The 17,673-nt window shown below is 46.8% G+C and overlaps 1 protein-coding gene across 2 annotated transcripts in view; it reads right to left on the reverse strand.

The window, feature by feature from the left end:
- The window catches only part of sema4ba (sema domain, immunoglobulin domain (Ig), transmembrane domain (TM) and short cytoplasmic domain, (semaphorin) 4Ba), a 117,671-nt gene that overhangs the window by 40,189 nt on the left and 59,809 nt on the right, over positions 1 to 17,673 (reverse strand). The window lies entirely within an intron of this gene.

A 17,673-nucleotide genomic window follows, 5' to 3' on the forward strand; every position in this document is an offset into this window, starting at 1 on the left:
AGGGGGAGTACTCTATAGAGCAGGGGAATCCGTGGGCCCAGGCCAGTGGAGCACCTGCCCCAGTAAAATATCAGTGTCGCTCTAAAATCACAGCTGTAAAATAAACCAGTTTCATCCTGAATCACTGTAGAACTACACAGAGCACGTCACAGGAACTGCATTCCCCACAATGCATCAGGAGCTTTCCAAACACCTGAGCAGTTAACACTGTCAGTCTAAGGCTGTTTATTGTGCTTTTCACATAAATATTTAAAAGTCAGCGGAGAAACAGACACAGAGTGAGAGATCATAGAGATATGTTTCTGATGATAGCGGCTAATAACTATAACCTCGCCTGACTTCCCCTGCCCCAGAAAATAAAGGCTACAGAACTCCTCCTTCATTTAAAGACCGTCGCTTCTGAATCGTTCAGCTCTAGACAGTGTGCTATTAGACTAGGGACAGTCTCTAATTACACAGTTCTCTCACATTTCAATGAACCCTGTGTGTGCCAGGGAAAGTGTGGATGCACTGGAATACAGCTTCTTTTCTTATTTATTTATAAAGAAAATGAATGCAATTAATACAATGTCTTTAAAGGTAAGTTCACTAGATGCACAGTTCTTCTCCTGCGACAGGTTTAATACAATGTTTCTGACACATCCAGGCCACTAGGGGTCAGTATAATGATAATTTCTTAACCTGAAGTAGAATCTGTTGAGAAACTAAAGCCCCTGGGTGGAGGTGGTGGAGGGCAGCTGTGAGTCTAAAGGAGAGGGATCTCAGATCTGAGAAATAATCTGAGAAATAAACAACAACACACCACTAAGAGACATGCAGCTTATTTGTTTACTGCGCAGTGTCTGTAAACTCTGGCAGAGGGCTTTTAAACACTCGGTACAATCCATCCGCGCAGCTCCAGCGCCAAGTCCAGTAAAAACCATTAGCTGAAATATCAGAGCAGATGTTGTGGAGTAGACGCTGCAGCTACAGCAACATGAACCAGCTCCACAGAAACATAAGAGTTTAAAAGCTGTCTGTGGTGGGGCTGAAGAGGCTGGAAAAAAAGAGCTGCATCTCTCTCTCTCACACACACACACACACACACTCGTGTTCATGCAGCTGTAATCCTATCAAGCTGTGACTGTGCTCATTTATTAGGGGAACCTCACATAGACGTGTGTTCATTTTGTGGAGACTTACTCTTACCTTCTCCATAACAAACCGCCCCTGCCCCATCACTGACCCTAACTTTAACATGTACCCTCACCCTAGCTGTTCCATAGTGTGTGTTCTTGTGTGTTCTTACGTTCTCGTGTTCTCACCTGATGTCATCTTCCATCACCGTCAAGAACAAAAACGACAAGAACCATTAAACCGCCTGGACGCATCGGGAGTGAAGAAGAAAGAGCAGGAAACAGAGGATATTTTTCTAAATAAAAGGAGGTGCCGGCTCCACCTGCGCTCGGAATAGGAGTGGTGCAGGAGCTCATCTCGGCAAATTAAACACTGTCCTGCCCCTAAGTTTAAAACAGGCCCTTGTCCTAAAATGTGCTGATTTATGCTGTGGAGACTTGTTCATGACCTCTACACAGAAGACACATTCTCTACACAGAAGACACGTCCTCACAATGTGAGAGTGTAAAGAGATATTTAGTCCCTGCCATCAAACTTGATGCACACACACACACACACACACACACTGGTTTGTTTTAATGCTATGTCAGGAGAAGGGCCGACCAATCATCACCGCTTGCTAAACCCATGTTTCTCCAGCAGGGGGAGACAGAACTCACAGTGGAACTTTTGTGTGGATCAATCTGTATCGGTTATAGTTTAGAAGCTCATGGACATTATGGGAGGAGTCACTGGATGGTTTTTAAATCGGGAGCTTGTGTCTGATTGGCTCCACTGGATGCTATGGGAGGAGTCAATGGGTGGTTGCTAAACTGGAAGCTGATTGGCTCCACTGGATGTTATGAGAAGAGTCAGTGGGCGGGTCCTACATCAGTAGCTTGTGTCTGATTGGCTGTAGACCAGTCTCTTCTGCAGATTCTCTCCTGACGGCAGGGCTCGTACGGACTGATCAGATTCCCCTGCACTTTTTCTGCCATCATAATCACTTGGACTAAGTAACAAGGACTTGATTAGTTCTTTCACTTAGGAAACAGAACTCCTCGAAAAACACATTGTTATTTATTGTTTTTCTTAAGAGGAAAAAAATCTGAAACAAAGACACACACACACACACACACACACACACCCTCCCTATTTGCTCTGTGTTATTATTGCAGGGATGACTGAGGTTGTCTCCCTGAGGGCGATTCCATGACGATGGCTGCTGCCTCTCACAGCCCCAAAAGTGTCCTGGTGCACTCTGGGAAAAATGTGTGTGAGCTACAGGAGGTGAGGGACATGTTTGTGTGTGTGTGTGTGTGTGTGTGTGTGTGTGCGTGTGCGGGTGCGTGCGCGTGTGTGTGAGTGTGTGTGTGCTTGCATGTGTGTGCGTGCATGTGTGTGTGTGTGTGTGTGTGCGTGTGTGTGTGTGTGTGCGTGCATGTGTGTTTGTGCATGTGTGTGTGTGTTTGTGTGTGTGTGTGTGTGTGTGCATGTGTGCATGTGTGGCCGTGCGCGGGTGTGTGTGCATATGTGTGTGTGTGTGTGCATGTGTGTGTGTGCGTGCGTGTGTGTTTGTTTGTGTGTGTGTGTGTGTGTGTGTCTATGCATGTGTGTGCATGTGTGTGTGTGCGTTTGTGTGTGCGTGTGTGTGTGCCTAGTGTGTGTGTGAGTGTTCCTAGTATGTGTGTGTGTGTGTGTGTGTGTATGTGCTGATTGTTAGTCAAGGCGGTCGTTATGTGATGAAGAGGCAGGATGTATGATGTATGATCGCTGGTTTGCTCTCTCCACCCACTCCTCCTTTTTATTGTCCATTAATTTCCCACTCTGTCCTGCCCCTAGTGTCCAGCTCGGACTCCTCAAAGCCCCTCGTCAGCTCCGTCACACATCTCTGTAATTAACCAGTCCTCAGCCACTGAAGTGGGCCCACTCCACACAGGCATTACGTTCAAACACAGCGCCCCGGCCCAGTCGCTCCACCGCTGTCCTCAGACACAGTTCAGTCCTAATGCAACATTCATTCATTCATTCATCTGCTGTAAGCCCAAGACAGGAACACACCCTGGACACCGGTCACTCACACTCTCCCAGTCACTCACACACTCACCTGGTCACTCACACACTCACTCAGTCACTCAAACACTCACCCAGTCACTCACACTGGGTTTTTTAATTCCTCAGCATCAGACACACCACTGTTTCCCTCCAGACTTCCTCTGGTGCTCGTGTCTAGACAAGACCAGGCTGTGTTTGCTTCACAGTCAGGGGACAGGTGCCATTCATCAGGCCTCTGTCTGACCTACTGACCTTAAAATGGACATCCTGATTAGCCATAGTCTCTCTCTCTCTCTCTCTCTCTCTCTCTCTCTCTCTCTCTCTCTCTCTCTCTCTCTCTCTCTCTCACACACACACACACACACACAAACACAGAGGAGTTCTCACTTCCATGAGACCCTCAGGTCCACTGATGAACCGAGAAACCAAGGCAGGGGTCAGATTCACAAAGTGTCTTTAGGAAGAAATTACGATAAAATTTTCCCTTCAATTTTCTCTGGAACAGTAAATATTCTTTAAAAATAACTTCTTAAATATTTTTTACAAAAGCATCACACTCTAAAATAATCAGTTTAAAGAGGTGAATTATCCTTATCCAATTCAGGGCGGCGGTGGGTCCGGAGCCTACCCAGAATCACTGGGCGCAAGGTAGGAACAAACCCTGGAGGGGGCGCCAGTCCTTCATAGGGTGGCACACACTCACACAGTCACTCACACACTCACACCTACGGACACTTTTGAGTCTTCAATCCACCTACCAACGTGTAGGAAACCAGAGCACCCAGAGGAAACCCACGCAGACACAGGGAGAACACACCACACTCCTCACAGACAGTCACCCGGAGGAAACCCACACAGACACAGGGAGAAGACACCACACTCCTCACAGACAGTCACCCGGAGGAAACCCACACAGACACAGGGAGAACACACCACACTCCTCACAGAAAGTCACCCGGAGGAAACCCACACAGACACAGGGAGAAGACACCACACTCCTCACAGACAGTCACCCGGAGGAAACCCACGCAGACACAGGGAGAACACACCAACTCCTCACAGACAGTCACCCGGAGGAAACCCACGCAGACACAGAGAGAACACACCACACTCCTCACAGACTGTCACCCGGAGGAAACCCACGCAGACACAGGGAGAACACACCAACTCCTCACAGACAGTCACCCGGAGGAAACCCACGCAGACACAGGGAGAACATACCACACTCCTCACAGACAGTCACCAGGAGGAAACCCACGCAGACACAGGGAGAACACACCACACTCCTCACAGACAGTTACCCGGAGGAAACCCACGCAGACACAGGGGGAACACACCACACTCCTCACAGACAGTTACCCGGAGGAAACCCACGCAGACACAGGGAGAACACACCACACTCCTCACAGACAGTCACCCGGAGGAAACCCACGCAGACACAGGGAGAACACACCACACTCCTCACAGACAGTTACCCGGAGTTGGACTTGAACCCACAACCTCCAGGACCCTGGAACTGTGACTGAGACACTACCTGCTGCACCATAGCGCTGCCCTTGAATTCCTCTAAATAATGTCTAATGTTAGATGATTGTTGTTAAAGTTCTGTTAGTTTCTACATTAGGAAAATAATGTTTCCTCCACCTTCTGAATGTTGGGTTTAAACGGTCGATTCACTTGTAAAAATGTGTCTCACTGCATTTATAAACTGTAAAAGGATAAGGAAAGCTTTGTAATTCCAGCCTCGGCTGTTTTCCAAACATAGGGTTTCAGTTATCATCCTACCTCATCACACTCTCTCTCTCTCTCTCTCTCTCACACACACACACATACATACACACACACACACACACACACACACACACAGATGAGTAACACTACACTATGACCTTGAGGCAGCTGGAAGCTATACGAGATCATTACTGCCATTGCGTAATTACGAGTTTTCATCTCGTTCTTTTTTCCTAGTGAGTGCTGCTGCAGAGACGGGTTGCCAGATCCTCAGCTCTCTCCTCACAAATCCATTTAGAGGGAAATTAATTACATGGGCTTTTAGGGAATCTTCCGAGCAGAATTCCCGGCGGCTTCTGAGCCGGTGCGTGTCCAAAGTTAATTAGAGATGAAGAAAAAGCCTCCCGTCGGAGACCAGCGCGAGCGTGGGGCGCCAGGTCATCAGCACGAGATCAAAGGGCTTTATTCAGGCGTCTGAGTGGTCAGCTCGTTTAGGTAAAGGCCCACTGCCTTTGATCATATCAGCGTAGAGTGGCCTTTCAGTCTTTCAGAAGATTGTTTCTCCTATCTGACACACACACAATCACACACACACACACACACACTAGTTCCACTATACACATTAGGACATAGACAACAGGCTTCACGCAGGAACGCGAACTGCATTCCTGGTACTCGCATTCATGCAACTGGTACTCGCATTCATGTGTCACAAGAGTGTTCCTGCAGGGGGCGCTACAGTGAGACTCAAGCTGTTTATAGTCCACTGTCATGGGGGACCAGCTCTCTGGAGTCAGTCGCAGAACTGGTTCCTCACACTGACATTCAACCGAGAGAAATTCAGAGATCACACACCCTTCCTTCCACACTTTAATATTATGGTTCTACAAGGGTTCTTTAGTAAAGGGGATGGTTCTGTATAGAACACTGAACAGTTGAAGAACCTTGATGATTAAACAGTTCTTTGCATCGTGAAGGGGTTCTTCAGTTTGATGGAGAATGTGCTGTAGATGGTTCTATATGGCACCTTTTAGAGAAGGGTTCTATAAAACCCTTCTATAAATAAAACCGTGTCCTGAGAAGTAACACACACACACACACACACACACACCGTTCTCCCAGGGGTGTAATCAGATGCAAACGTTCACAGGTTTATTACTCTTCTATTGGGCCGTTAGTGTTTTAATGGACTACCACCTCGTTGAGGCTGAGTTTCTCTGACTGGCCTCAGCTGGTGCACTCTATTCCCGCTTGGACGTTCACTATTCCACTTCTGCTGTATCGGGATCACACTCAGCTCTTCAGGACACATCTGAGTATTAAAAACTCATTATTTAAAGATTGTGTCGTCAGCATCATACCGAGGAAGAGAATGTGAACCATGCTACCCCTCAAACTCATGGGCTCACAAACCAGAAATCAGTGCTGGGTCTGAAATAATGAGGTCTAGTAAAGGTTTTAAGGTGGCACATGTGAAGCAGATCAGTGCTGGGGAGTGAAGAGGTCCAGGACATTTTTTTTTATGGTGGCACATGTGAAGCCCATCACCTTTAGGCCAGAATTGAAGAGGTCCAGGAAAGGTTTTAAGGCTTGATATGTGAAGATGATCAGAACTGGATCAGAAAAAAGAGGTCAGGAGATCTTTTAAGGTGGCGCATGTGAAGCCCATCAGTGTTGTGGATGAAATCTGCAGTGCAGTGGTGCTCTGTTTATTCTGATCAGCGTCTTGTGGTGCAGATCAGGTTCTGATTCTGGCCTCAGCATCGGAACCAGTTTGTTTTTCTGGACTACAGCCAGAGACTGGAGACCAGACTGGACTCACACACCAGACCCTGGAGCATCTGGAGAAGGAGGGTGAGGAGACTCCCTCATCACAGAGCTGATGATCTCAGGTGGAACTTCAGCACATTCTGCTTTTCAGAAACATCGCCTGGCTTTACTCTCTCACCTCCAGAGGCTCCCAGAGGAGGAGCAGGTGACGTCATCAGCAGATGTCTCCCCATTGACCTGAGCAAAACACCACCGCTGCTCCTGTGGAGTCAGCGCAGGGGACGGAGCTCATCTCACGCTCCTGCACTGAGCTGTAATCAGGAATTCTGATGTCACCTTTTAATGGAAGGTCTTGTGGCTTGCTCTGAGCTCCAGAGAGCACACGGACTATATTTACAGAGCTGTGCTGAGAAGGGCTGAGGAGATGCAGAACAGCTTCAGTGACCTTCTGTTACATTCTCAGTGCACAAAGCTCTTCAGGATCGACGTTTTCTGAGGCACAACTGTGAAAACTGAAGCAAATTTCAGCTCAGAATTCGATCGTACATAATGCAACAAGATCCCCAACATTCAGTCCACATTCAACTGAAAACAGAGCACTTTAGATGTTCCTAACCTTTATAAATATAGACTGGTTCTGACTGGTAGTTAGTTTACAGTCACTAGGTGAGCTCCCATCCTCTGGTGGCACTGATTCTCAGTTCTGTTTCTTAATGAAACATATGTGACCTGCTTTGGTCCAAACCCCACGAGCCCCACAGCAGTGTTCTCCCCCTGTGTAAACAGCCCCTGTTCAGAACGCACCTGTTCCTTTAAATGATAATGAGCCGCTCGCTGTTCACCCCGACCCCGAGCGCACAGCAGTGAGGAGCGAGGAGCAGAAGCTCTGGTTTTTAGCTGTTTTCACTCTGTTCTCTTTCTTCTCCATTTTTACTCAGTGCTCTTATTTCTCCGCGCTCCTTGTGTTTTCCTGAGTTTAACTTCATCTTTGTGCTCTCACATAAACACAGGTCCAGCGCTGTGATTGGACAGACTCAAAGGAGGGGGCGGAGCAATTCTAAACACAGGTGTGAGTGTGTGAGAGTTCCTGCCTTGTATTCAGTGGTTTCAGACAGGCTCCATACCCTCCATGACCCTGATGTAGATGAAGTGTTTACAGAAGATGAATGAATGAACTTTTAACAAACATTCTAACGAATGTAATCCATATTTACTCGAAGCACTTGAACATCTAACAAACAACATGCTGAAGTCTGTGGTGTTTGCAATTCTGAAACAAACAACAGTGGTGAGCAATGGACCCAGAAACCCCTGAGATTAAGGCCTCCAGAGCAGGGAGAGTTGGGTTAAAGCCCCTCAGAGACACTGTGACAAAAATCAGAGCCTGCAAATGATAATCTGACATTAAGGCAGCTCTTCTGGTCAATGAGGGTGTGTGAAGTCCCAGAGCACACCTTGACCTTGTACACGAGATCCCTCAGAGACGGCATGGCTCTTATCTCCAGCAGAACGCTCTGTCCACGTTATATAACAGCGGGGAGAATTTATTTAGACTGATGCATTCTTCATCCAAGTAAGCCAAACTGCTCAGAGCAGACTCCAGAACCTCTGTGTTGTATTAAGTCCATCCACAACAGAGCCATCTCCTAACTGCCTCCAGATGGTCCGAGAGGCACTTTATCCACATCTCAAAGGCTCTGGGAGAAAAACAACTTTATCTTCTCTCTCCCCTTGCTTTTGTTTCCTCTCTCACACTTTTTCCCTTTGAGCCAGAGGACCGTGGATCCCGCTTTCACTTTTAGGACCAAACTTTACGGTGGGACTTGGACTCACACTCACCCAGTGGATCCCTTAAATTCCTAAAAGAACCACGCCTCAACTCCTCACTCGTAACATCCTTTAAACTTCGTAATGGGAAGAAATAAATAGTTACTACCTCCCTGCCTTGGTCCTAATGGAACACAGGACACCTCTCCTGTCCTCACTGTAGACGTTGCACACTCCCCGTTATCACCACCGTCTCAAACTGTCGGCAGGGCACATCGAGTGTGTGCTCGCGATAAAGAGAAGGCCATGTTTCCACACACCTGCCGCACTCAGGGGGAGGAGTGATACGAAACATAAAGCTGAGAATGGAGGAGCAGCGTGAGTCGGGGCGGGGGGGCACAAACATCTGGAAGGCATTAAGACAGCAGGCGGTGGGCTGAGATGAGCTGCGAGGGTCTCGTGTTTGTTTAGGGAGCCGCTCGGGGGCCTGTCGTATTAATAGGAGACAGCACTCCAGAGAACAGCAGGGGAAACTGAAACCTCGGTCACGCTTACAGATCAGAACCAGCTCGACGAGGGAGAGAGCCTCCGGCAAGGCATAAAGGTCCAGAAGTCAAGCACGAGAGAAACGAACAGAGCCTGATCACTGAGAGCGTGACTAATGAACACAGTCCAGGGGTCAAACAAACAAACTAATAAAGGCACTTTAATATTAATGCATTTCTACATTTTTAACACAATGTACAGCGCAGGGACGAAGAATCAGAATGCTGTGTCATCCCTGAATGAACCTGTTATTGCGCCATAGAGTGCACACCACCCAGAACACACACACACACCAACAGTGATGACAGTAAAACTGCATAGGTCCCCATTGTGCCAATAATACACCTCCTGAGGCCTTGGCTCCACGAGACTGAGCATGAACCTTCACCAGAGGTCCTTATAAGTCTGTGTAAGGTTTATCAGAACCTACTCTGACCATCTGAGACTAAATCAGAAAATAGAAACCTGGGTGTACAACTTTTTACCAAACCATTATTCATTTGGTGCAGATAAAAACAGCAGTGGGATTTCTTCTTCAAACAGTTTAAACTTCAGGAAAATAACAAAATGATCCTTTACTCGAGGGTTGAGATTAGACAGAGACGCAGACAGCAGCAACGTTAAGATCTACACGGCCACCGCTGTTGTTTCTATATGTGCTTCAGTGTAACGGTTTATAAAACAATACGATTAGCTGAGCTAACACTTATGAATCCTAAAGGAAATTGCAGCGTCACAGTTCTGTACACGGTGCACAAGAGTAGCCTCACATTAGTCCGAATAAATAGAGCAGTGTGGTGCAAATGAACATTGACATAATAAAAGTGAGAAGAGTCTACAAATGAATTGTGTGTGACGTATTCAAAAGCAGCCTTAGAAGGTGCTACACTAAGAAACGTAAGCGATAAAACATATAAAACTGGGTTTGGGCCGTAATCACAAAAACAAACCTGATTTGTCAAAAAAAAAATAAAGTGTTGTAACCCTTAAACAGGAGAGAAGTCCAGAACATGAAGCAGATTCACAGTTTTTCTTTAATTAAATATTAAAATCACACTGTCACCATGTGTAGACTGTATTTATGGGTATTGTGTAAACGCTGACACTGCTGCTCTGTGTCTAATGTCAGGTCCTTGAAGAGTATGAAGACTTCATTGGCCGTTATGTGGATAGTTGGGTTGGGGGTTTACATATTTCTATGGTTTCCCACCACAGAGGTCTCCCCTGCTCTGATGGTACGGTCCGACCACGTTCAGTACATGAAAATGGAGTCATTTTAAATATTTTTTTCTAGTGCGGAGGGTGAATCTACGTCTCAATTAAAATATCTATATTTGACGTCACGTATCGATAACGTATCACAAACGTTGTGTATTTTGGCCCACTCCTAGTGTACACCCAATCTTCTGTTTCATTTGTAGGCTGAAACGTTGAAGTGATAAACTTCATGTGGACACTGTTAGCCCTGCAGAGCTCATACGATCAGTTTTGTTTTTCCTGCACATCCCATGGATTAGTTTGGCATCTGGAATCTGGAGACCAAGCTATCATTTTAAAATCACTGTTAAGTTCCTCAGGCCATTCTTGAGCAGTGTTTGCGGTGTGGCGCGGTGCATTATCCTCCTGAATATAAACGCTGTCGCCTGTAAGGAGCAGAATATGGATTAAGTCCCACTTCCAAAACCTAAGCCTACTTTTGTGCAATATTAATGAACAAATGTGACGTGAATCCGGTTTAACTCATGAGCCACTGACTCAAACAAGCTCAGTGTAGTGAGCCCCAAGTCTGCAGACAGTCACAGGTCTCTACGTCACAGCTTTAAATCTGCTCTGATCTGGTCCTGAAGCGAAACAGCATTGCGCAAGTCACTGCTTTCTCTGCCCTTGTGCATTTAACGCAATTCATCAAAATCATGTGCTAATCATCAGGCTCTTCAAGAGCTGAGAGGACTGAAAAAACACTGCCTTAAATCACGATGAGGATTAGATAACTCTGCGCTGGGAAGGAGCCAGAACTGTGCCGTATTTGTCTGTGGGCACCTCCTCAGGCAAAGAGAGCGAGAGCAGTGCTGGCTTGATATTATGGGAATGCGTCCAAGAGCACGCTAAAGCACACACACATGCACAAACACTCCCGGAGTACTTGGGAAATAGGAATGGGTGGGTTGTTTTGGGCGAAAATGCCAGCTATAAATTGGCTCAGTTTCATTGCCCCGATCCTAAACTCCCCACGTCGGGATCAGCCTGAACCCCGCAGGGAAGCGTCCTGGCTCGGTCTGCGCCGCAACAGACGAAACCCCTCTGTAGCATGTGTCAAATCCATCGCTTAACATTCACAAAAAAATTCCTCCTACGTGTCGTCGCAGGCCGTGATTCGTGAACTCGGTCGTGGGGTTAAGAAAACACTGCTCCTGAGCAGGTAAACAAGAGATTCCGTTCCCTCGTGCAGCGCTGTGCTACGTGATGCTGTCGGCTGGGTCTGAACACATCGCTCTTTCCAGGAATGTGCTGCATCCCCCTCTCGTTTTAACTCTGCTGGACCTCCTCCAGAATCTGCACGTACGTCTTTAGAGGCCTGTCGGCACACGTCTGAACACCTCCAGCTTAATCCCCCCGAAAGACGCCCAATTCACAAACACTGCCAACAACACACACACGCCACACACAGATCACTTCACTCAGTCCCAGTGTTTGGAGAAACTTCTTCTAGAGTGTGACCTCAACTTCTTGGAGCTGCAGCCAGGCGTTCCACCACAGGCAGTCTGTAAAATCTCAGTAGAAACACAGAGGGACAGAATGGTGCAGCTACACATGAGTCTTTGGTCACCATGCTCTAAGCCATATGTCGACTAGAGGGGTATTAAACACCCAGTGTTGGTGGGCCTCTGCAGCACTGCGACTTTGTTTTGTACAAAAACAGACTTCAGGACCTTGGCAACAAGTTGGAGTGAGGTTTATGATCCAGAACTAATCACCCAAGTTTAGTACCTGAGTTTACACAGGTTTACGAGGCTGAATGCCATCAAATTCTCATAGCAATGTTCCAAAATGTGGTTTAAAGCCTTCCTAGAAGACTGTTACAGAAGCAGACTCTACACTATCCATGATTTCAGAAAAACGATATGTAGGATTACATAGGCCACTTTTTGTGTCTGAATTGTATGTACGTCGTAACCAATCTCTAGATATTAGCAACAAAAAGTCACCTGGAGGTGGTGAAACTGTTTGAATTCCCACAGAAACTCATGTGTAACTCGAGCTGTTTAGTTTTGTAGCACTTTCCCTCTGTGTTTACTTTCATGCAGTTAGTGCTCTCCTGAATTTAGAGTCAGTTCCACCTTAAGTAATGTAACTGTAACAGCAAAAATAAGTCAGTGTTACCCCCCTATGGAGCAGGAATAGAGCAACATCCTCATCTCGGTTGGTGCTTTTCAGCGTTTGGAGTCTCTCCGTTGTCTAAAAACCTCCAGATGGCGTTTCTCTGCCGTGAGCAGAGAGAGAGAAAGCCTAGCACCGGACCCAGACACTTTGTTTTTTTACCCATTTACAAACACTGGGGCTTCGTAAACACATTAGAGCGGTTTCCAGAGCAAATCGACTGCAGAGCAGCACATGGAGAGGAGACACACACTCAGAGCTTTATACACAGGGGTTTTGATTACAGTCCTGAAAGTTAAAGGCAGTGAACAGTTGTCTTTAGAGAGTTGAACTGCTCTTATTAGTGCACGTAAAGTACACAGTGTGCAAAACTGCAGACGTACTACATGTGACACCACTGTCCCTTTGATTCATGGCCAGTCTAAATCCAAAGGCAGTGACTGGGTCAAGGACGAAGGACAAAAGCCTGAAGAGACTGAGTGAAGGCCTCTCTGTATAAATAGGACGAGGTTCTCCTAGTGCGTGTGAGGAATGTGGAGTGCTGGGGGTCTCTGCTTTACTGAACTACACTGTAGGACACCAGCCCCTGTGTAATGTGCCTCATAATGTCCTAGGGGTCTTTCTGAGCAGGGTCCTGCTGAGACAGACTGTGTGCAGGTGTCATAGATATTACTGAGGACAGGCATCAGTTGCAGGTTTATTCAGAACCATATATTAGTCATAAAAACCATAAAGTCACACTCAGAGCTGCAGACAAATGTCAAAACAATACTTCGTACAAACAATGCATCAGCCGAATCCCGGAGCATTGTGTGAGCGGTGAGACTGCAGTAAAGCAGACAGAACACAACACAGAGACCAGGCAGAGGGCAGAAGGATGTCAGCCGCGGTGACGCTGCACCTCAGGGCCACTGTTGCTGCCCTCGACAAAGCCCCTCTGAGTGTTTGTCCTTTTGGAGAGCGTCACAGCCACTCCAGGTCCGGTCAGCACTCATATAAACAAACAGAGACGCTAGTATTGCCAGCCCCTGGGAAAACACCCCCACAGGAGTCTGTTTGACATCACCGTCACAGGCCCTCGGTCCAAGCCGCAGAGTCAGCGTGACCGGAGAAAATTCCTACACTGGAGGAGTTCAGTCGGAAAAAAAACACGGACACTTGTGTGTGAGTAACCAAAGACTATTATGTAGCGAAGGAAACCACCCATTATACTGTTGCCTTTAAAACCTCAGCAGTTGTAAGAAAGCCCTTCCCTCCACACACACACACACACACACACACACACACACACATACACACACAGTGGGACGTCCTCACTGAGACTGATGTAAACGTCTACAAATTCTTTTTTTTTTTCAGTTTTTTACCAGATCTCCTCAGGTAAAGCTTATCTGCATAACTTTCATAACATCAAATTTATAGATAAAATCAATTTATTTCACAGATTTCCAGAAGCAGGTCCTCACAAAGGTCAGAGCAGACACTAAACAAGCCAAACGTTCCAGGCAAACACCCAAACACCCCACTGACAAAGGGCAGAACGGGCAGGATTCCTCCTGCTCACACACAGACAATGGAAGCAGCCCAGTGAAAAGGGCACTGGCATTTGTTTTTACATTGCAATACGTAACTGCGGAGGACACAAATAAACGTTCAGGGCTGAGTCTTCCCCTTCTTTTAAGGTCGGATATAAAGATCATTCTCTTTTAGAAAAGAAGACGAGACAAGAGACGAGTACAGAAGAGCTGCGGAGAGATTTATGAAGGTTGTGAAACGCTCCGTCAGCGGGGGCCGTACGGCCTGTTCTTTGTGTTTAAAGGCAGGTGAGGCAGATTACCTCCGCGGTTCCTCACGTAGACAGCAGACTTGTGTGGACCTGCCTCCTCTGACCCACTTTAATCCACAAATGGGAGTAAATGTGGAAATAGCTGGAGGTGGATGCTGATATTCTGACAGCAGAAGCTAGGCTTTATTGTGTGACTTGTCCGAGAGATGATGCACGATGGTAGAGCGGCTGGGGGCTGTCTGTAAAGGGACATTTATCAGGTGTACAAATAAGTTTGAAAGTATTTTTGTGTAGTGTAGGATTAGAATCACTTTATTGGCCACTGTGCTTGCACACAATCCGTGCAGTGAAACACACTAGTGATCACGGCGCCCAGGGAACAGCTGGGGGTTAGATGCCTTGCTCAAGGCCACTTCAGTCATGACCTGTCGGCTCTGGGGATCGAACCAGCAACCTTCTGGTTACACGCCTTTACCACCAGGCCTCAGCCACGAGGGTGTTTGAATTTGTCTCCCTGTAAAGGACTGACGCCCCCTCCAGGGTGTGTTCCTGCCTTGCGCCCAGTGATTCCAGGTAGGCTCCGGACCCACCGCCACCCTGAACTGAATAAGGGTTACAGGCAATGAATGAATGAATCACTGAATTACAATTCTACGTTCCACAAAAATACTTTAAATCTCATTCATACAAATAATAACGAATGTCTTTGACTGAACTACAAGACTTGTTTGAGTTCTGGAAGAACAGGCCTCTTCTTTGTATGCTTTTGTCTTGACTTGGGACAACACTGCAGTTCCTTAGGCCACGTTGCACCTAATTCTGGTATGTACCCCTCAGAAACAGAGATACACTCTTCAGACCGAGGCTAGGATTAGTGTGTGTACCGGAAACCAGCCTTACAGCTCTAATCCAGCCTCGCTGACAAAGACACACACACGCACAAAGTGTACAAACAGCCTCGCCCACCTCCTTAATGAAAACCATTACTGCTGACACCACACGCACAACAGTCGCTATAGCTGCTGGTGTTTACAAGCACGTCCCACATTGTGCTGAATGAGTCAGGTTACAATACACCAGCTCCACTGACAATCCACCCTGACCAGCTGGGACCTGAACGGACCCACCCTTAAGAACCTGCCGTCAATAGTGAGGAATTAAACAGGCTTTACTGTGACTGTGGCCTGGATCTGGAGTAACTCAGGGCTCAGAGGAATGGAGCAGGGGACTCAGTGCTGCACACATCTGGGAACATTGTTCTCATGGTCCTTGAGCCCCTGACTTCCAGACTTCAGAGAACAATCCATTTGAAAATTATCCAATCAGGACTTTTTCTGTTGGATACCTAGGTAGATACAGCAAAGCGAGCTCTTCCATTGGTTAGGCGTTCAGGAGCTGAACTGAAGGCCTAATGTGTCCGATTAGTAAGTAAAAACTGTGACCGGGCTTTACTGAAGGAGTCACTGTAAAACTGCTACACAGGGTTTAATATACAACAGCAGGCCATAAAAGTAAACCCACCCTGTTTCTACACTCATTATCCTTTCTTTCAGCTCTACTAACCATACGGGGGACTCTGAAGTTCCACAATCAAACATTTTGTGAGCCCCTACAAGGTTTTTTAATGTTTCATTTTGTTGTATATTGCTGTACTTTTGAGAAGATTCAAACAAACAAAAATCACTGGTATCTAAGTTTTACTGGTTCTTATTTTTGAAATACACTTTAGGGTAGTTTCCCAGACAGGGATTAAGCCTAGTCATGGACTATATCACAATGTTACAATTCAAAATTCTGTGGAGTCCAAGACTAGGCTTAATCCCCATCTGGGAAACCTCCCCAATATGTCTTAGTGTAAAAACATTAGTAAAGAACAGACCAAAATAAATCAGAAATATTAAAGTGCTTAGTTTCACACTGAAATGACCTTTCTAGTGAGATGGGTTTATGTTCTGGAGCTGACCAAATGATTTCAGGTTTTATCATTTTATGGCAACTGTTGAGTTGTATTAAAAATGATAATTGTTGGTTTATTTAACAAAAAAAAAAAAACTATAAATGAAGCAGTGTGAAAAGTCCATCAGGAAAAAGCTGCAGAAGACTGTGATGGGTTTGTTCTGTTCTTGGGAACAATACTGTGTTCTAAAGTCCGTGTGAGTGTGGGTTTAGACCATTTACAGATGGAGCTCTGTGTTAGAGATTCTTAGACCTGCTTTCATTTCCTCAGATATCACCAAAGTGGGCACCTGACCTGTTCCAGGATCAGTGACAGACAGTTTCCACCAACTATGGTGGTGTATCAGTAGAGATACAGTAGAGGGAAGCTATGTTTACCCAGCCGCCGAATTCCCTGCACTGACCCCATGCGTAGATCATCCATTTACTCAAAAGCCCGTGAAAGCTCTGGCTCCCGGCTCCTGCGGCTGTTGCTGGGCTATAAATAAAGCCTGGTGTGGGGCTGACCTCTCTCCGCTGGGCTCCTGGCAGCTTTGAGAGGGCGTACCACACACTCATGCAGACCTTTTCAAGCCTCTGTCTCACTGACAGACAGAGACGCTTGCTGAGGTGACCAGTGCTTTCCTAGTCGCTCTGTCTGTGAAGACAAGGGGCTGTCGTCCCCTCTGAAGAAGAGCAAACTTTACATCAACAAGCTCCTCTTTACTTTTCTTACTTGGTTCAAAACACCAGTCAGGCTAATTTCTGCTAGCATCCCTAAGGGATATAGGTAGTACATTAGCGCTAAGCTAACAGTAATGAACAGGATCACATTTTCCCCGCTCTAGATTCAGTGCTGTAAATTGAAGTTATGCAATTTTTTCAGAAAAATCCATCCATCCATTATCTGTAACCGCTTATCCAATTTTAGGGTCGCGGGGGGTCCAGAGCCTACCTGGAATCATCGGGCGCAAGGCGGGAATACACCCTGGAGGGGGCGCCAGTCCTTCACAGGGCAACAACACACATATTCACTCACACCTACGGACACTTTCGAGTCGCCAATCCACCTGCAACGTGTGTTTTTGGACTGTGGGAGGAAACCGGAGCACCCGGAGGAAACCCACGCGGACACAGAGAGAACACACCAACTCCTCACAGACAGTCACCCGGAGCGGGAATCGAACCCACAACCTCCAGGCCCCTGGAGCTGTGTGACTGCGACACTACCTGCTGCGCCACCGTGCCGCCCTTTCAGAAAAATAAAAGGTTCAATTCAAAGCTATAACTCACACCAATCAGCCACAACATTAAAACCACACACTTCTTTCTACATTCGCTGTCTACTCTCTCAGCTCCACTGACCACAACACTCACACTGTAGCTTTACAATTACAGACTGTAGTCTATCTGATGCTCTGCATACGTTGTTAGCCTCAAAGGACCCTCAGAGAGTGGTCCTGTGTCACTGATGAAGGACTAGAGGACGAGCGACACACACTGTGCAGCAACAGATGAGCTACTGTCTCTGACTCTACATCTACAAGGTGGACCAACGAGGGAGGAGTGTCTCACAGAGTGGACAGAGAGTGGACACAGGGTTTAAAATT

Source organism: Hoplias malabaricus, chromosome 11 (assembly GCF_029633855.1).
Source record: "Hoplias malabaricus isolate fHopMal1 chromosome 11, fHopMal1.hap1, whole genome shotgun sequence".
Classification (NCBI taxonomy): domain Eukaryota; kingdom Metazoa; phylum Chordata; class Actinopteri; order Characiformes; family Erythrinidae; genus Hoplias; species Hoplias malabaricus.